We start from the raw sequence: 21378 nt of genomic DNA, 5'->3' as shown, positions 1-21378 counted from the left end.
TCTGGTAGCATCTTCATCATGTAGCCTCCATCCACCTTTCACATCGATCCCATATGTATCCTAAACTGTAGTTAAACTAAACTACATGCCTTTGGCCATAGCCAGTTTGGCTCAGTGGATAGAGCATCGGCCTGCAGACCAAAGGGTCCCGGGTTCGATTCCAGTCAAGGGCACGTACCTTGGTTGCAGGCTCCTCCCGGCCCCGGGCCCTGGTCAGGGCTCGTGCAGGAGGCAACCAATCGATGTGTTTCTCTCACATCAAAGTTTCTCTCTGTCTTTCCCTCTCTCTTCCACTCTCCCTAAAAAAATCAATGGAAAAATATCCTCTGGCGAGGATTAACAAAAAAATGTATACTAATAAAAGAGTAAGATGCAAATTGACTGTACCTTCACGACGCCCAGCAGCCAATCAGAAGTGAGTATGCAAATTAACCCAGCAAAGATGGTGGGTTAATTTGCATTCTGCACTGCCTCAGCCACTCTGGGCCTCTGGGCAGCATGGGAAGGTGGAAAGGCAGCTCTGGGCCAAAGCGAAAAGGTGGCTCTGGGCCGGAGAGAAGGCGGTGGTGCCGGCAGCCAGGGGAAGGAAGGCCCATTCTTGCATGAATCTTCATGCATCGAGCCTCTAGTAAAAAATAAATAAACAAACTACATGCCTTTGACCTTTACACCAAATGTTCCCTACATTAGAATACCCTGCCTCTACATTGCCAGGATAATTTGCAGTGAATCTTAAAGTGTGCACTTAATACCTCCTTAGGTCAGAACCTCCCCTACATCCTCCCCACCACACCAGGTTAGGTGTTCCTCCTCTGACCTCATGGCTGCACCTCCCACAGGCCTTGGTGATAGCATGTGGTGAACTATACTGTAACCGCTGAGTTACATGTCTCCCTCACCAAACTGTGAATTCTCCTTGATGCTAGCAATAGCACCTTTGGTCCCTGTTTCATCATCACATATCAGCACAGGGCCCAAAATGTCATTGGTAATAAAAATTTAAAAATTTTAAAAATAGGTAAAAACATGAGTCAAATAGACCACAGAAGAGTTTGAAGAAAGAAAAAGAAGATGGAAGCATTTTTTATTCCTCACATTTCACATCCATGTCCCTTAGACATTTCTAGTTAGTTAGAAATCTACACCACATTTTGACGCTTACCTTCATCGCCAGGAAAATGGAACACAATGTAGAAATAGCTGAAAGACCAAGAGCAAAGAGAAAGGAAGAGAAGGGTGGCACTTCGCCACAGAACTGGCAAATACAAAATGCACAGCAAAGTGTTTATCCACACAACAAGCTTTACACCTTCCCAATGTTATGGAGGCTACTGCCTTGTCACAGATTTCATACTTTTGGAGCCCCCTCACAAAAGAAAACTCTGACCCATTCAGCTCGCAGATGGCTGTAAACTGATTAAAGCCCCTTCCCTAGAAAAACAGCTTTAACCTGTGCCCGCTCATCAGAAGTGCCAACTTTATATACAAGAGTCAGAGCAAAACTCTGGGTGGTCTTGGGGAAAGGCTTTATAAGCTGTAAAGTCCCCACTATGAAAGCCAGCGATCATTACCATCCCACTTACCCTTGTGAGTGGATGGGCCTTCGGCAGGAAGGTGGCTGAATTAAGTGCAGGGAAATGACTTTATGCTCTGTCTGACTCATATTTTGCCTTTCTCTCCTCTCAAGAGAAACAAGCTCCTAATGGTACATTTTGTGATGACCAAACATTAACTCATCTGCCTAAATCTCAATGACTAAAAAGTTCCTTGCTTCATAATGAGAAAGTGGCTTGACATTTTAATGTAAATACAAAAAGGTAGTCAAATTTTCATTCCTCTTCCTCAACTCACCGCACCCTAAAAAACAATAAATTTTAATGTAGGCTGAAGCACAGATTCTTAGATATGCCTCTACAAAAGCGAAAAGCGATGACATACCACCAGCCCTAAGAAGAGGAAGAAAAGAGTGCTGTAATGTGCTTTTGTCCTGTGGCTATAATTAAGGTTAAAGAAGCCTTCTGTTTTCCCCTCTAATACATCACCAGATTTGAATGACTTCTGTGTCATCCTCATCTCCCCTCTCTGTGCTCTCTGTTAAAAGTGTCTCCATATCTTTCCAGTTTCCCCCGAGGGACTCCTTCCTGCTTTCAACTTTTCACGCTCACTCAAAATCTCTCGGTCTCCTGTCCTAAAACTTGCTGATTCCACTTCTTTATTCTCTTTCATCATTCCCCTTCCCCAGATCCTAACACCATATCTTCAATGATTCACGGGAAAGATGTTGTTTTTTAATCGACAGTGGTCCACTATGATAAAATGGAGAATGTGTAATCCCAAATAACATCTCCCTTGATTCAAAATAAGAAGTATTTACTGCGTGCCCATTGTGTGCCGTGCAGGGGCTATGAAAGAAGATCAGCTTTACTGGACTGTGAGCGCTGTGAGAGGGCGGACTCAGCGCCTGAAGTCCAGAGAGGTCTGAGACTCTTTCCTGGTAGATGCCGTCTGATATTAAAATATAAAGAAATGCCAAAAAACAGAGCGACAAAAACGGTGTGTGTGTTTCAAATATTTGTAGAATGTAACAGGCAATATGATTAGGCTAGTCTCAAGATAATTACATGGTCCAGTAATGAGACACAAGTTCACAGTTGCATGATCCGCCTTCTTTCAGCCCTGCTGGTGTATTTCTAGGCCTTAACATTCACAAGTAATGGCAAGACCCAGGGGAAGCCCCCTGTGAGTGGGAAGCCTGGGCCTATGGGCCCTCCTGCCCACCACCACCTCCCAAGGCCTCCACACAGCAGTGAGTGAAGGAGTCAATAAATAACTCCACCAAGAACACTTGGTCTCAGCCCGCAAGTAATGGACAAACTAAACTAAAAGGGGGGTGGGAGGGATGCGGAAGGACATGCTCTCCACCCACACCCCTCCCCAAATATAAGGGAAGAACTATCGTGCCAGGAAACCAGGATTCCATGCTGGATCCATCACTAAGTCATTCATCATAGGCAAGGCCTTTTGCATATATTTAAACGTCAAGGTTTTTCCTCTTTTTTTTATTTTTTCTGTAAAATAGAATAATACTATTTTCAGCCCTGTCTTCTGTAAAAGGTTATTTAAGAGCTCACATAAGGATTTGGAGTTACTCTGGAAAACTGCAAAGCCCACCACAAAGGTGAGCTGCATAAGAACAAAGGTTGAATACTTAATCACATGCTGACTTATCACCATAAAAAAAAAAACTTTAATGACATTTATAAACATATAAATTCAGAACGTGACACTGTTGTGTCCAGGGAATAATAAGGGAAGAAGGGGACAAAAGGTGAATGGCTATGATTTGAAAGTAAAACAATTTTATGGAACCCCATAGGACTCTGGCAATTTTTCTGTGAATATATGAATATGGACGGTAATGTTTATTCCTTGTTGAAATGATTTCCACAAGTAACCAAAAGATGACTACTCTCCAAACCTTATTCTCTAAGGTCACACACTATCCCAGGCTTTTTCCTCAGTTAAAACTTTCTAAGAAAAGGTCACTTGCTCTAGCCACCTCCTTCCTCAATCCACTATAACCTTGTTTCCTCCCTCCTGCTAAACTTATGCAAACATGACTAATGACACCCTAAGTTACCCAAACAAACTGCCCTCTAGAGCTTATCTATTTGGTTCACGGATGACCATGGGACAGCTTTCCCTTTCTCTGGGTGAGTGAAGGAAGACACACTCTCTTTAGCATCCCTCCTACTCCTAGGGCTGTTCCCACACTTCTCTTAGGGTGCTTCTCCCTGCACTCATCCTGTGGACCCAGGGGCAGATCCCCTTCTCCCAGGCAATCTAATCCCCACCTTGAACTTCACTGCCACAACTTGGAGTGACTCTTCAGTCTCCAGCCCTTTCTTCTGAGCTGTAACTCTTCTTCTGATTACCCATTACACAGCTCTACCTGGATATTCCACAGCCTCTCAAACAGGACTTGTCAAATTGAGCCCCTCACTTCCCTGCATTCCCCACTCCTCCTCCTTCTGTCATGTGATCACCATCCATCCCTGCAATTCTCTTCCTGCCACCCCAGCTCAGATCAGTCACCACAACTCTGAAACCTTCACCAGCCTCACCAGCCACATTTCTCACTATTTCTTGGCCAAAATGTTGCTCCCTGGCCTCTCCATGAGTGTTTCTCAAAGTGTGGAGCATGTACTACTGATGATCCCCCAAAGCGATGTTATGTGGTTCTAAAATGTTTTATTTTCCTTTCAATGATTAATGCTTTCTTCTGATGTATATTAAAACAAATTCGCAAGGGGCACATCCAGGCTGCATTGAACAAAACTTTATGCGCGTTAGAATAACCTGGGGACCTTTAAACATGCCACCACCTAGGGGACATCCCAGACCAACTAAATCACAACCTCGTGGGGTGGGGAAGGGCCTCAGCTCTGTAAACTGCCCACGTGCTTCCAATGTGCAGACATTAGAATAAACCTGAAACGGGCATTTAAGAGAAAAGGCTGACCCCTTCTAAAGAAAGTAAATAAACAGTTCTATGTATGGTGAACAGAAAGGACACCCCAGTCACCCTGGTCTGCCCAGGACATTAGCACTGAAAGTCTGTCATCCTGGGATACCCCTCCGTCCCAGGCAAACTGGGCAGCTGGTCACCCTACTCAGAGAAGGCAGTGTCGGAAGTTCAGAAATGAGTGCTAGCATTTCCCAAAATGTGTTCAGCAAAATGCTATCCACGCTCCCCAGGGCATTAACAGCTGTGTGGCTACAAATGGTTCCACTACGGAATAAACTTGAGAGACCCCAGGGATATCCCAGGATAGAGGAGTAAGTTAATGGTTTTCCTCAATGCCAGCTTCTCAGAACGTCCAATACACTATGGTCTTTTACACTGAGAGAAGGGTAGACTGTCCTGCATTCCTCAAAGTATTTGAGGCCGGATTTTTTGTGAAGCACTTAATCAGTTAGGTTTTGAGAAATTTCTTGTAAGTGTTGCCTTCCCATACTTTGAGACAATTTCGGGAAAATATAAATCTGATCATGTTACTTCTTCATTATCAAATCCCATGCTTTAAAATAGTCCAGACTTCTTAGCAGGCGGCCTGTCCACTTTCCCAGCTCTCCCATCTTTTCTCCCTTCTTGTGCTTCAGTACAATGTTTCTCAAACTTGTAGAAGCATTTAAATCACCTGGGGAGAGTGTGGCACTACTGGCTCTGATTCAGGATTGGGGTAGACCTTAGACCTGCCATTTCTAGTGATGCTTGCTCCCAAACGATGCCATCACTGGGGATCCAGGACCACACTTTTGAGTAGCAGGGCTCTGGTCATGTTCAATTCTAAAGGACGCTGTCTTGCCCCAGCTGGTATGGCTCAGTGGATAGAATGTCAGCCTGAGGACCGAAGGGTCCTGGGTTCAATCCCGGGTCAAGGCCACATACCTCGGTTGCAGGCTCAATCCCCATGCAGGAGGCAACCAATGGATGTATCTCTCTCACATTGATGTTTCTCTCTCTGTGTCTCTCCTCCTCCCTTCCACTCTGTCTAAAAATCAAGGTATGTACATTTTGTGTATTTGAAAATGTGTCAATGATTATAATTAGACACTTGTGCTAGATATCATATATTTTCACTACCCTTTAACTCCAAAATATCCTTGGGTGAGGATTACTAGTAATGGTACACTGTTGTTTTCCTTTAAAAAATAAATAAAATAAAGGATGCTGTCTTTCCTGTAAGCCACTGTGCCTCAAAGGTGTTTTTCCCAGCGGATAACTTCCTACTCACCCTTCCAGGTGGTCAAGAGCATCATTCCCTGGAGAAGGTGGCAGCTCTGTTTTATGTTTAGAGCTCTGTTTTGCTGCTCTGCTCTGTTGCAGCTTGATTGCTTATTTCTCTGCCCCTCCCTAGGCAGCTGTCTGACAGCCTTCCTGTGCCCTGTGCCTGGCACACTGTAACTACTCAGCAAATCTACATTGAAGGAGGCCGTGGCCACGCAAAGGAGGTAATGCATGGACTTGGCATAGGGAAGATGTTTCAAAAATAAGGCTGTTATGCAGAATCAAATCTGCTGGTTGGAGTTCTGTGGTTGGGAACTTCAACCAGAGTCATAAGTAGAATCTATGTTCACATCGCAGAGTTCAGATCACAAGGGAATAGCATCATCTGTTATTTACACACAAAAAATAAAACTCCCGGGTTTCTTGCAATGAAAACGAAACCCAGATAATGTTCTAATTAACATTTAACAGCCTAAAATCACCAGGCACAGTGGGAAATCAAACACCATTTGACCCCTAAACCTGTGTTCGTCTACTTTGTAGAGAATCCTTCTGACAATTTTAAGTTTAAACAAACCTTTGTGAAAAGAGTACTCCAGCAGGTTTAATGTAGTCACCACTGTCAAAATCATAGACAATGCATCACACTCAAAAGAGCATTTGAAAATGTGTCAATAATTATAATTAGACACTTGTACTAGATCTAATATACTTTCACTACCCTTTAACTCCAACTGATGTGAAATTAAAACCAGTTTCTTAAAAGTGCAACTCGCAGATCATAATTTAATTCTAAAGCAGATATAAAACCTGTCACACTACAGAGATACAGTACATTTTACGCAGGAGGAGAAAAGGCCATGATATTGTAATAAATCATTTTAGGTAAGGTGACCACCTTTAATACTGAAAGGGCAAAATACATTACCGAGGCGACATAATCTTCCAATATTTACTTCACTCCTTTGTATTTAAACATTTCTCTTCAAAATTATGTACGCCTCACAAGCCCAGAGGTGACAGCTGTTAATATGTTGATATTCTTCCCTATCGGTCTTTTCCCCCCTCCATATCCATATACATATAACTACAAATCTGGACTTGTACTATGTTTTATGTCTGTTTATGTTTATGGAATTGTACTATGAAACTATACATAATTTATGTATATGAAGTTGTACTGTTTTAGTGTCCTGCTTTTCCTACGGAACGTTGTCTTGTATACTTCCCATCGTCATTCATTCATTCCAAAAATGTCTGCATGCCTAAGGTAGTATATACAAGGCACAAGACAGACACACACACACACACACACACACACACACACAAAAAAAAAAAAAAAAAAAAAAAAACAAAAAAAAAAAAACCAAAAAAAAAAAAAAAAACATAGTCCCTGGTCTTGCCAGCATATATGGGAGTATATGCAAGGTAAATATATAAAAAAAAGAATCAAACTAGATAAAAATGCCAACAAAATCCTCTTTGGGAAGGTAATTTTAAGGTAAGATCTTTCCCTGAAAATTCATGTAAAATAATATTTTTTGTGATTACATAATGTTACATGTTATAAATATATAACATAAGTTACATATACATAGGTTATTGTAGCAAAATTGTTTGCATTTTTATTTACTACTCTACAGCTAGATGAATAAATTTGTATACTTAAAGAACTTTAGTAAGTGATTTTTTTCTACATGAGTAACCAAGAACTCAAAATATTTTCAGGAAAATTACATTTACATTAGCAGCCCCAAATTTCCAAGTCTTTCAAATGAAAAAATACAGGATGCTGCTTAATTTTGAGGGACCAATTCTAAAGAAAAAATGCAGTACAGGGAATAAACATGAATTTTACATTAAATTTCATTTACTTGGGTTTGAATATTTAAGTACATCTAATTTGGTAACCACCAGAAACGCCAACCATCTTATTAAACTATACCAGGTAAATACCTCAAATTTTCCAATAATCCCTATTTGCCCTCTTCATATTACAAAATACTCTGAAAGATCAAAAGCTGACTGCTCTGGTCTGCTCTAAAGTCATAAATAAAATGTTGCTGTTTCTTAAAGACTGTCTATCATTTGCCTATTGCTTTTTGGGGGGGGCTATTATAAAAATAAAATTTTTCTCTAAGTCTAAAAATCCATTGCCTCTATTCTTGATCAATAATAAAATGCTGACAATATCAGTTTCTTGGCCCACTTACCACTCACTGTATTAAAAAAAAGAAAAAGAAAAAAAGATAATCAGCCATATAAGGTCTGCTTTTAACTCAAAGCACAAACCAGACAGAGTGCTTTAAAACAATCAAAGTAAAGCTGTGGTTAGCAAGGCTTCTGAAGCCCAGGGCTCTTCACAGACTCAAAACTTTCACAAGGGAAAAAAAATCATCAAGCTCCATTTACTGGAAGGACCAAAAAGAAGGCAGATTGAAAGTGAATCAACAAATTCTCAAACTTCAGAAATAGCTGAGCCTATGCCCTTCTTGACAGATAAGAAAAAGATAACAAAGAAAGAGTTTAAGAAAGTGACTTTCTTGGGCCACAAAACTGATTTACACCAGAGATCAAACTAGTGGTTGAGTCGTAAGGGTTGCTTTCTCATTTCCATCACACCACACTGCCTCACTAATACAACTCCAAACCCCTCGTCACGGCACAACCTGTACTGTAATGAAAGATGTAAAGGGCCTTTACTTCAGCAATTTCAATTCCTGATATTTACCCCGAGATATACAAGAGAAAGACAGATAGGTCTACATATACATCAATATATAAATCAGTAAGAAGGTGGAGTAGTGCATGTAGGAACAGTCACTGCAACACTGTAACATAATATTACCTAAAATAGCAAGTAAAAGACTAGTTAAATAAATTGTGATACATCCACACAATAGAGTCCCTTTTAAAAGAATAAAGGAACTGTTTATACTGATAGGAAAAACTTTCCCAGATACATTGTTAAGTGAAAACAGCCAGGTACAGAACTGAAATGTGTACAATATGTATAGGAAAAATACATTAGTATATGTTTGCAAATGTAGAGAGCATCACAGGAAAACTATATTAATTTTAGTGATGGTTTTTCTCCAGGAAGGCAAAGTAAAAGACTGGAGGACAAAAGCTACCTTTCACTATATACTTTTCCTATCTTTCAAATCTCTTATTGAGCACATGTAACATAACATAAATATCTTTCCTACAACATAAAATATCACAATGAATAAAAATATATGATTTGAAGGGAAAAAAATCATAGAAACCCATGTTAACATGCACATGTAATGAAATGAAGCTATCTGTGAATTAGAAATAAAACCACCAATTTGAATTCTTATTTTTTAAAAAAAGTTGTATGGCCCTGGCCAGTATGCCTAAGTGGTTATTGGCCCACGCACAGAAGGGTTGTGGGTTCAATTCCCAGTCTAGGGCACGTACCTGGGTTGTAGGTTCCATCTCCGGCCTCAGCTGGGGTGCATGTGGGAGGCAACCAATCAATGTATGTCTCCCTCCCTCTCTCTCTCTCTCTATCTCTCTCCCTCTCCCTCCCTCCCCACACTCTCTCTAAAAATCAATGGGGAAAATATCCTTGGGTGAGCATTAACAGAAAAAAAAAAAAAAAGTTGTGTGCCCCAAAAGACCAACATTCAAGACAAAAAAAAAGTCCCTGAGAACAAATGAAATGCCCTCCTGGAAGATGTACATGCTCAATACCCACATCTGAGAAGGATTCACTCCACCTGTGCTGAGAATGGCCTAAAACAATAAGCCCTTTAAGGATCAAAACAGAACCAAGTGGGAGAAGGGGAGTAACTGGGGTGGACCTCACTGATTAAGTAACAATGATTTGGAGAGAATCCCAAATAAACACGCCAAGATAAAGAAAAAAAGTCATCTGAAGTTTAAAAGGACATTCCATTCTAAACTGGCTAAAGGCAAGAATAAATGCCAGGCAGTCATTCCCCATCTCCGGGCTACAGCAACCACTTTGTCTAGCACCTGTGACACAAAAAACATCATTGTTAGAATCCCTTTCACCTAAATAGGCAAGGCTCTGCGAAATAGGCATAAACATAAGTTACAGATGTCACCCATCAAACAGTAGACCTGTCTTTGATTCTGTAGCAGATGTTTATCAGTTCCCATGTTCAAATGTCGCAGACTGTTATTGCACTCCTTTTTTCAGATAAACATTTGATTATTTGCAAGATAGGGCACTTGACCCAAAAAAAGTCAATAAGAGACTTTGAACTGTTTGTAGCTGGTTCATTTTATCATTCAAACTTTAGCCCACTTCTTCCTATGTCCAAAAGGGACCTCTCCCCTAGATCCGATGCCCCAGTGTGGCCTTTTTTTTTTTTTTTTTTTGCATCCTCTCTCACAAAACTAACTGCTAATACAAAGCCACAGCTCCCATCCTTATCCACCAGGGCTCCAGTGCCACATTTTCCACGCCTCGCTAGACTCAGCAAGCCCTTTTCTTTGTACTTGTTCCACCAGAAGCTCCAACTCAACACCATGCCCTATCCCAAACCACCTCCTCCTAACAACCTTCTGTTTTCGGTGTTTTGTTTTGTTTCTTTGTTTGTTTTTTAAGATCAATACCATTCTCCCAATCATCCAGGTTCCAAAGTCAGAGACGTTTGCTCCCCATCCATCCTTCCCTCCCTTTCCAAAAAAAAAAAAAAGGTTTATTCACCCTATGGCTTCTGCAGCCCAAGGCCAAAACCCTAATTCTACCCACTCTCCTGTACCTTTAGCTCCTGGGCATCCACACTAACCACTAGACTAATTCATCTGTGACCAACAGAAGGCTATAGATTCTATAGTATAGTATAGAACAAGGGTCTCAAACTCCCATGCCTATACTAGTAAGGACAATGCAGTTAGCACGCAGGAGTAAGGCAGGCTGACAAGGGAGGGAGGGAAAGAGGGAGGGTGGGAGGATTGTTCATGATGCTGGGGCCTCAGTGTCTGGGAGAAAACAGGAATGAGCTGGGGCTGTGGTGAACACAGCATACATGTCTCCTCAGACAGACATAATTACAAGGAGCTTCGGCAGGTTTCTGCAGGAATACGGGCCTGGTACTGCCAGAGCTTTCAATTTTGCAGGAGCATGTGGAAATTTGGATTTTTAGTGGGAAACTTCCCCATATTTAAATGTTGGGAACTGTTTCAAAAATATCAAACAGGACCCAGCTATGAGGTACAGTCAGCCCTGGCACCACCAGCTATAGAGCATGACGACTTGGGAATGTACGGCCTGGGTTATAAGTTCAGACACGTGACCTTCAACATTTTCCATCACCCTTCTGAGTCTCAGTTTCTCCTTCTGTAAAATAGGCATAAAAAGAGTAGGTACCTCAAGGAGGGGGTGTGAGCATTAAAAGGAGAACGCAAGGGGCCTGACCAGAGCCTCCTTCAGATGTATTATGTATTATCTTATTGTTGCTAGTTTTAGAATCAAGTCTAAAAACATTAGCCTAGCATTCAAAATTAACCATAATTTGGCTCTAAATCTCCATTTTTAAGCTTTCTTTTACAGTGCTCCCTTTAAGATGCTCTATACAGTCTTGTCACATCACAAACAACTTCCAGGAGTTACCATATATGCTTGGGGATCGGGGGGGTGGGGTGAAGAAGGTGGGAAGGGTGTGCAACCTAATGACTTAAAAAGTATTGGCCACCCTACTCCGTACACTTTGCCCCTGGAACTAGTGTAAATCAGAGACATCAATCTGCTGTTCCTTCCAGTTGTCTCAAGTCTTGATGCCTTTCCAAGAAGCTGCACCTCAAGGCACTGTGTCTGATTCTACTGATTAAAAATATGTGCAACGATGTTTTGTACAACTTGGATCCTATACAAAAGCCAACTACTCATACTCACTTGCCCCATTCCCTTGTTTTGGAATGTTGCCTACTCCGCAACCTACACACATAGAGATAACTCTCAAAACGATAACATCAAAATGGTATCTTTCCGAGGCCAGCCAGACAGCCACTTCTTCAAAGGTGTTGGTCGATCTTTATCTCTGTATCTTGTGACCAAGGTACTCAGCATCCTGCCATACATAGATGTGTGATTCTTCAGTCTCTTACTCAAGTGTATCTAAAGTTCGACTCAGTTTTACTCAACTTGATAAATGCTTAAGACAGGAAGGACAAAGAGGGGAAAAAATGAAGGGGCAGCGGCAAGGCAGGGAAGCCTTAATAAGGACCATGACAATGATGACTGATGCCACCGATTAAGCTCTTAGTTACATCTTTCAATGCAAACAGCTGTTTGCCTTTCTGAACGACAGGTGTATGGGGTCATCCTCGCCACCTCCCTCCTATCCTTCCGGTGTACCTAACCTGTACAGGCACTCCTGCTGCCCCTCATTACTGAAAGCCACCATCCCATTAAAATATAATCTAAATAAACACCAGCTTAAATTAATTAGCCCCCCCTCTGATGCTGACTGGGATCGAGATGAGAATGAACTCTTGGAGCTGGTCCAAAGCACATATTAGTCATTTTAATCTGATTTAGAGAAACAAGCAGAGACCCCTACTCAGAGAAAAGAACAATGGAGTGAGGGGGGTGGGGAGCACTGGGGTGTGGACCTTCTGTAGAACGACTGAGGCACACAAAAAGAAAAACAAAATTCTCACCCAGATTAGCAAATGTTCAATTAAAAAAAAATTAAGGCTGATTTCCACAATACCTAGAATAGTTTTGTTTTGTTTTGTTTTGTTTTTTTCGGGGGGGGGGGGGGGCGTTCAAACTGCTGGTTAGAACCCATTAGCTAGTTGTCAAATCAATTCAGTAGACAGAGACCAAAAATTTTTTAATAAAAAATAGAATAGAAATTGGGAAGTACTGCAATATTATTAAACTTGCAATTATGCTTTATTTTTAATATGTATGTATGTGTGTACTCAGTCATGATGAAAAATGAATTGCTGAGAGTCAAAAATGTTTTCAAAACACTGAGATTGAACATTCATGTTTATATAATCTCTGAGACTGAGATTTTCCATTTTTTACTAGGCCATACTCATAAAGTCAGAGAATATTTGTTCTTGCCACCTGTTGTGCACAACGGTTCAGTTCTTCAAGTTCAAAAGTACATTAAAAAAAAAAAAATCTGTTTGGCACACTAGTCCTTACCATTTGCCTTATTCCCAAAAAGGAAGATAAGGGTCACTCTAGAAAACCACCCACTTTTTCTTCCTACATATATTTCTATTTTGTGCAAGTTCCTAACATCAAGTTACAAGTGCAAACGCTCCAGCTTTCGGGTGGCATCTCCTAAGAGGCATTCACATGCCACTTAAGGAGAGTGACAAGTACATTGTATTTTCACCCAGAGTGCAACAGCATTCATTCATAGCTCCAATAGCGGTGGATGCAGAACTTGGTTTAAAATATCTCCTCATGCCCAGCTGGTGTAGCTCAGTGGTTGATCTCCATGAACCAGGAGGTCAGGGTTTGATTCCCGGTCAGGGCACATGCCCAGTTTGCAGGCTTGATCCCCAGTGCGGGGTGTGCAGGAGGCAGCCGATCAATGATAATGATTTTTCTCTCATCATTGATGTTTCTATCTCTCTTTCTCCCTCTCCCTTCTCTTCTGAAATCAATAAAAAATATCATAATAATCATATGTATGTATACATATATATATATATGCACATACATATACTCAATCCGGCCCCTGTACACCAAAAAATGCTTTTTCTCAAGTTCTTTTTATGCACATTTTTCTCAGTACCCTCTCTCTAATCGCCAAGTACCATCCCATATCTAACATCCAGTTTTGTCCAAGATCACTCCTACCTTCCTTTATACCTTCAGTGCATTTCTCATCAAAGTCAAGGTTACTTTTTAGAACTTGGATCAATAAATTTTCCATAACTGGCTAGAAAAAGAGCAAAAACTAGAGCAATCTTATTTCCACTGGCATGCACGCTACGCTGCAGGGTGGCTAGCAAAGGCCCACCCTGCTTTCACAGAGGAGCAGGTCTCCCAGCCATCCAGTATTCAAGAACGTGGTTGCATGCCCACTTAAATGAGCCCTTAAAACCTATCGAAAGAGGAGTTTACTTTGGATCTCAACCATTTCCAGAGAGGTTGCCCACACTGCACCCCTCACATGCGCTCTGTCTACTTCACTGTTTTCACTGTCAACTGCTTGAAAACATGCACAACAGGAGAAAGTCAGTGAAAGCGAATCAATGCACCAAGTGTGTCAGTCCCAGCCATACACATCGGTTGCTTGCGCGTCGGGATATAAAACATTAGTAGAGGTATTCTTCCTAATACAGGAGGTATCATCCTTAAATCCAAATACAATCAGAAAAGGAAACACATACATATAGATCTTTGTTGAATTCACCAAGTACAAGTTACAATATTTTATTTTAAAAGGGCCGTATAAAAAAAAAAGTTCTTTCTACCTAGAATGTCTTTTGTCCCTGCTTCCTAAACTCATTCCTAAGGACCACTGTGTCTGGTATCATCTTCTCTGAGACCCATTCCCTAGAGGACTGGGTTCCTTTGCTCCCCTAACGTGCAACCATCCATTCATTCTCCCCACAATTAAAAAAACGATTTATTGACTGTGTGGTCTAAGCCAGACATTGTGTTAGGTGCAAGAGATAGACAAAAGATGAATAAGACACAGTCCTTGCCCTCAAGGAGCCCAGTGAGAGAATTTAAAAGGTTTTAAATTGGTGAAGGGGAATGAATTGTGTGGAACAAATAAATGGAGGAATAAATAACTTGAAGTCCTTGCCCTCAAAGAGATCAATCATGTCCCAGAATAAGCCGTGAAGATGATAAAATGCTAGAAAAAAAATGTCAAAAGGCAAAATCCGGGCAGCATCCTTGCTTGCAATGAGATTACTCCGAGCCCTGAAGAATTGGGCTCTCCCCAAAAGTAGTGGGAAGGGCAATGCAGAGGAACAGCAATGCCACACTGGGCCTTATGATGAGAGAACTAAACTATTGGAGACACGTCAGGGCCTGTGCTAAATGGGACCGCTGACCTTGCCCCATCCTCCAAAAAAAGCAACCTTCTTACAATTTGGAAAGACTGAAATGTAAAGTCCCTTTCCCAGTCACAGAAATAAAAACCAAATACCCAGAGCAAACAATGAAGCAACCAAAATGGGCAAAGTGGAATGTTGGTCAGAGACTAAAACCCCAAAATCAAACAACTGAGTGGTGGTGGCTCTGGGAAACAAAGTTCTCATGGATCCCAGAAGAGGCTTACAACGTATAAACAAGCTCGGATTTCCAGAAACGCATATAAGAACACAGGAATACTATTCAGTGGTGCAGTCGGTTTGAACATTGGGGGCAGGGAAGTATTTGTTTTAACTTTGAAAAGGAAGCTGCTGGGTCTCTTATTAATTTTGAGAGCGTAAGTTCAAGCAAAACTACATCCCATCTGAACCAAAGGCCACGGTGTGCCAAGCACAACAACTTGATGAAGCTTTTCAAAAGGCGTCTTTAATTGGAATGCCCTTTCCAACAGCCAGATCCTGGTTTGGAACTTCTGATTCTTAAACGAGCATGGCAAGTGAGAGCAGTCCACGGCCAACTGCTAAAAAGAAGAGGTAAACCTTCCACTCGGTTCTTCTGAGTGCTGGAACTGGCCACAGAAAGAAACACAAAGTTTTCACTCCAAGAGATCAAAGAAGGCATTCTGTACCAGGAAACCCAGTTCAAATCCTCATTTCCAGGAATAAAGCCACCGTGCCCAATACTTGCTTTGGGAAAATAAAACAAGAGACTATGTGAACTCCAATTAAAATCGCCAATGGCTTTATTTCCCAGCCTCACCAGTTGAATGCTGTTAACAGTTTACCCAGGCACTGCTTTAACTTAAATACCGGCTCCCAGGTCTGAAGAGTCACACTTACCACTGGGTAAAAGCCAAAGCATTTGAACGCGTCATGACAGCATTCTTTGTCCCATCCGGAGCACTCGATGTGTAAGACAAGGTGATGCTGAGAAGTGCCAGCTCTCCCATAACCACAGTCAGAAGCCCCGCTGCAGCCCATGCTATTATTTTAGTCTCAATCCAGGAATCCCCGGCTTTTCAAAGTTCATGTGACGCCACTTTGCTTTTACAAAAGACCTACATTAGTACCTGTTTTTACTAACAGGAAGAAATCAGAAGAGGATTTTTGCTTTTATGAAAAAAAGCCCAGAAGGAAACTAGCATTTTCTTTTCAGGGAGCCCTTATCGAGGCAGCAGCACCCCGAGCGGCGATGAGTGGTACCCCCACACTCCTTTCCCAGGAACCACACTCAGTATCCCAGCATCGAACTGCCGGGGCTCTGAACTGTGTCTGTAAGCATCTATGCTTTATCTCCATTTAGTCTGTGCATTCCTGTTTTTAGTATATGATAATGTTATTTTTGGTTTTATATGTTATTTGGTATGATTTAGTAGGTTATTTTGGGGGTCTGGTGATGCTCAAAAATTTTTCCAGCTAAATGAATGGTAATTGCTTTTTTGCTTTATGTCATTTCAGCTTAGGAAAGCTTTCATAGGAACACTCCAATTCAGAGAGCAGGGAAAACCTGTATTGGAAGTGAGAGTGGGAGTAGGAGAAAATAGAGGGGATATGCCTCAGTCTTACTTGGGTATAACAACAATCATCTTTGCTTTAAATTATCACCTAGGGTCTTGTCAATCAGCCATTTGTTCTTATGTACCTACTTCACACAGGCACCACGCTAAGTCAGAATAGTGCAGTGAAGTATTCCCCAAGTAATCATTATGTTAATGGTTATGCTTAATTATCTTCTATAAAAATTATGTATCATGTATGTAGGTGATAAAGTCTAAAATCAAATGAGCACCCAAAAACCTATTACTGAACCCCAAACCAGAACATCACCAATACTGTGTCATCTACCTACCTCCTCCACATTATCGCCATGTTCCAACAACACACACACACACATACACACCACTCTCACACACCAGATAATTATCCTGAATTTGGGGGTTCAAAAGGAGTAAATGCATCTTTATCATTATCTCCTGTTCCTAATAAGTGAGTTGGCTTTCCAAATATGGCTATGATATATTGTTTCCTCTTAAAAGATGATGTCTTTGAAAAGGTGCTTATTGCTAAAAAAACAAACAAAAAACTTACAACAGAGTGAGTGAGACTTAGCATAGCTATGGTAAACTCGTGAAGACAATGCATGCATGAATGAAATTTAGCAAATGCTGGAGAAAGTGGCAAGATCATGGGTTCCAGAATCCCACCAACTCCCAATTCAAACCCCTAGTCCCCATTCACTAGTTCTACAACACTGGGCAACTCAATTTTGCCAAGCCTCAATTTGTTATTGGAAAGGAGTAAAATAATAATAAAACATATGGTTATTGTAAAATGAAATTAAAAAGTACACGCAGAGAGCTAAGCTCTGTGCCTGGTACATACCCAGTCCCCCTTCCCCAATCATCATCTCTGTCATCAAGTTCACTCAAAACATATCAAGGGGCTTTGCCACTGTCAATAGTTTACTTCTTCCTAAATTCTAACAACTTGTGTGCTGATGCCTTCCCATAAAAATCAATCAAGATGTAGGGATCCAACAGAACAAGCACAGAGGACAGTTCCCAGGTTCCAGCTCCTCTTTGCCTAAAATACCTATAAGTGCATTGATTCCATCTTCACCTCATGACCTTGAATAGCAGGATCGTTTTTCAAATCCATTTCTGCCCAGTTCCTCCCTCTCCCAAAAGGCTTACCTAGAAGCCTATCAAGCCTTACACAATCTAGCCTTACCTAGAAGCCTATCATGATCATCAGGTCAGTGCAACCTAGGGTGAGATAGAGACCTAGTCTCTCTGTACTGATTCAATCGCTGTTATCTGTTCCATGGACAGGTGCAAAAATTTTGGAAAATCATTACTTTGGGGGGAAAATCACTATTAATAGAATTAAGTTCCTCACATCTGAAATTTACAGGCATACCTCGTTTATTGTGCTTCGTTTTATTGCGTTTCACATCTGCTGGGTTTTTTACCAAGCGAAGGCAAGACCCTCCTCCTCCACCTTATTGTGATATTGGCTTTGTGATGGTCTGGGAAAGAACTTGCAATACCTCCGAGTTATGCCTGTAATTACATTCCTCAGTGTGGCATACTCCTCCATCTTTACTCCACATCCTTACTATTCTTAGAGATAACATGAAACTTACTGGATCCAAATGATCTCTCTCTTCCAAGGTACAAAAGTTGTACAACTACTACCTAAATCAAATTTTATTAAAAACCACTCTCACCATTTCAAGTAAAACTCACCTGTGTACTACTGGAAAAGAAGAGCATGAACCTAATCTATACCCATCCCAGCCCTTGATTTTTGGCATCCCTACAATTTATTGCAACATCATTCACCACCTTGGAGTATTTTCATGAGTAACAGTACAAATGTTATTATTCAATGCACAATTCCACCAATTTAAGGCCTATACATTTCAGCTTCAAAGGACTTCTGTTGTTTTTTTAATTCCAATACAGAAAACAAATACAACTGAATCACACACAGAAAGTGATTTGGTGTTAGAAACCCAATGATCCAAACCCTGTCTAGGCCTAAGATATCTTCCTGACCCCTGTGTCCCCCCCCATCAGTGAAAGGGGTGAGGCCCATATTTCACATTTAAGCATACTGTAAAGCTGGATGGCAAACCCAGTGTCTGAGGTCAGCACAAGTCTAGTGTCTGCTGGCTGCCCAACCCTGGGCCCCTAGCCAGCCACCCACCTCCAGAGACAAGTGCCAGGGCATACTATAGTGTTTCCATTTAAGGCCTGCCACTTGGATCAGCCCATCTCTGAAATTTCTTATCACCACCTTTCCAGGAAGAATTTTTTGGGGGAAAGGGAGGTGGTGTCTATTTTTTGGGCTGTCTGCATCTCTCGAGCAGGGTTCTTTAAAACCACTGGGTCATGTCTCAATTTGAAGACTTTTTTCAAAAAATATACAAAACATGTACGAGATCAGTCCTTTCTTCTCATGCAACTCCCAATTAACACAACTCAAAAAAAAAAAAAAAAAGAAAGAAAGAAAAAAGAAAACCCAATAAAAGTAAAAAAACCCATTGTATGACTTGGCTACCTCTTTCCAAAAGCCAAATTAAGCACAACTTTTTAACCAAGGCTTTTTTCTTCTTCTACTAAGTGGAATGTCTTCTTCCCTAAGTTGCTTCCTCTACAGCTTCTCTCCCATGCAAGGGGCGTTCAAACCTCCAGGGAAAACAATGGGGGTGGGAGACTTATCTGGCACAAACTGGACAGAGCTGAGCCAGTCTAGAAGCAGACGGAAGTTAGTGAATCCGGCGGCCCCAGAGGCCCACATCTCTCCCCAGCGGGCCCAGGGTTCTAGCCTCACTGTTTTGGTTACAGTGTTGAAGGAAGGGTTTTAAACTTGGCAAAGTACCGTGCAACATCTGTAACCACATTTGCCTTCTGGGGATCGGAAGATGAATCCCACATTCCTGGCTTTGAAGCTTTTTGAAACTGCAGCTAGGAAGAACGGAGGGAGGGAGGGAGTTGAGCAGAGTTTATTGGCTGTCTCTCCAACAGAAAATTCTTCTTGTAAGAGACGGATATTTTGAGGGTGGGGGTGTTTCGCCCATCCCTTTACTCCCTACCAAGATCAGCTAGGAAGGTGAGCCCCGTGGCGCGGAGAGACAGATCAACTTACAAGTCACAGGCGCTCACCCTGAAGGAGTTCAGCACATACATATACATACACCCAGACACATAGACACACACACACTGCAAACCAGAGACCCCCCACTCCATGCCTCTGCCCTCTCCCACATCCCAACAGCAGTTCAGGCCCAGAGCAAGGCAGTTTTGCTCCGAGGCTGCTTCCCCCACCGAGAGTGGATCGAGCTTAGGGGAGAAAAGAATGAAAGCGAGGGGGAGGCACCGCAGACGCCCACCCTCCCACCCCCAATCCGTGCCCCTTCTCCCGCTAGGCTCCCTCCTCCCTCGATCCACCCGGCTCCAGGCGCGGCCGGCGACCTGCCCTCACCTCTGGTCCCGCCGCGGCTCGGGGCTGAGCCGGGGGAGGCGGAGTGCGAGCCAGCCGGGCGCTGCAGGTCGGCGCGACGCGGGGCGCGCTGCCCCGGCGGGCGCGGGGCGGGGCGGTGCAGCCGGCGAGGGAGCCCGGAACTCTGCGGGGCCGAGGGCCGGCGGCGGCCCCGAGCGGCGTCTGCAGCGGCGCGGTGCGTGGAACCAGGGGCTTTCCAGCCCGCGGACCGGCGAGGCTGGCCGAGGAGCAGCCCGGCAGCGGCGGCAGCGGCAGCCACCGCGGGGAAAGAGCTGAGGGAGGGCGGGGAGGCGGGGTAAAGAGGAGAAGGAGGAGGAGGAGGAAGGGGAGGAGGGCGGGCGGAATAAACTTCCCGAAGCGCCGCGGCACGGGCTGAGAGGACGGCCGCGGGCGGGGCTGGCCGGCGGTGGGGGCTGGCCCGGCAGTCGGTAGGGGAGGCGATCGCCGAAAGCAGCGAAGTTCCCCCGTGCGGAGCGGGAGGCTGCGGCGGCGGCAGCGGCTGCACAGAGCAGGAGCCGGAGCGGGAGGAGCGGGAGGAGGAGGAGAAGGAAGTGGCTGCGGAGCGCTCGGCCAATGAGTGTCTGGAGCTGTGATTAACCAGGCAGCAACACATCATTTCCTCCCGGCGCAGATCCAGGGAGCCGGGAGGGAGAGGGAAGGCGGCGGGGCGGGGCCGTCCCCGCGCCCCCAGCAGGCGCCCGGCCAGGGGCAGCCCGTCGAGCCCCGCCGAGCCTGACCCCGGCGCACCCCGCGCTGTCTCGCCGGCCCGGAGGGGGCTGCGAGCGCACCGCCCACTGGGCTCCTCGGAGGCGGGGAAGCTGCGGGGCAGGCCCGAGCCGGGCTCCCGCGGCCGGGGTGGGAGGAGGAGAGGCGCGCGGCGCGGGTGAGTGCCCAGGTAGGCGCGGGCGGGGCCGTCTGGACAGCTCCCGGGGCGGGCGGGCGGGCGGGCGGGCTGCCTCCCGGGCCCGGGGACTGCGGGCGGCGCTCTGCGGATGGCGCTCGGCTGGAGTCCTGCCTGTCAGCCTTAGGTTATTAGATTTTCTGAGAGAAGCCTAGGCATTCTCATCCAGGCCCTTCTGATCTGCCTTCAGATGCCCTTCCACTTTGCTCATTTCCTCGGAGCTTGCCATTTTCCCAGTCCGCCTCATTAGTAATAAAAATATGCGGGGTTGAGAGGAGGGGTGGTATGGGGGGTCTGCAGTCATCTAGCCCTGTCCTAGGCGCCATGGGAGCTTACAGTGGAAGGGAAGGAACATACCCCGCCGAAGAGAGGCTGACAACCTCGGTCCTTAGATACACAAAAACACTCCAGTGTGCTAATATTATCCAGAGCATCAGAAAGGCATGCAAGGATCAAATTTTGCATGATGCCTTTGAATGTAAGGAAAGCACCAAGCCATTTTCTCTACCCTCTAGAAGCTTACAATGTGCAGTCCTATCACAAAGCAAAATAAGAGCATGAAAGCCACAAATGGGAATACCATAAAGTATTTTTATTTCTAGAT

General features: G+C 43.6%; 1 protein-coding gene across 3 annotated transcripts in view; it reads right to left on the bottom strand.

Moving 5' to 3' along the window:
* Positions 1 to 20395, bottom strand: part of ACVR1 (activin A receptor type 1) — a 131860-nt gene extending 111465 nt beyond the window's left edge. Inside the window, exon 1 of one of the 3 annotated variants that reach the window (XM_080671270.1) lies at positions 19856 to 20395. The gene's annotated coding sequence lies outside the window, so the exon portion shown is untranslated. The remainder of the gene's footprint in view (positions 1 to 19855) is intronic. The other 2 variants (XM_080671269.1, XM_080671271.1) reach the window with 2 other exon arrangements.
* Positions 20396 to 21378: the final 983 nt, after the last annotated feature.

This window comes from Plecotus auritus (assembly GCF_963455305.1).
Source record: "Plecotus auritus genome assembly, chromosome: 5".
Taxonomy (NCBI): Eukaryota; Metazoa; Chordata; class Mammalia; order Chiroptera; family Vespertilionidae; genus Plecotus; species Plecotus auritus.
This window is presented reverse-complemented; position numbering and strand designations above follow the sequence as displayed.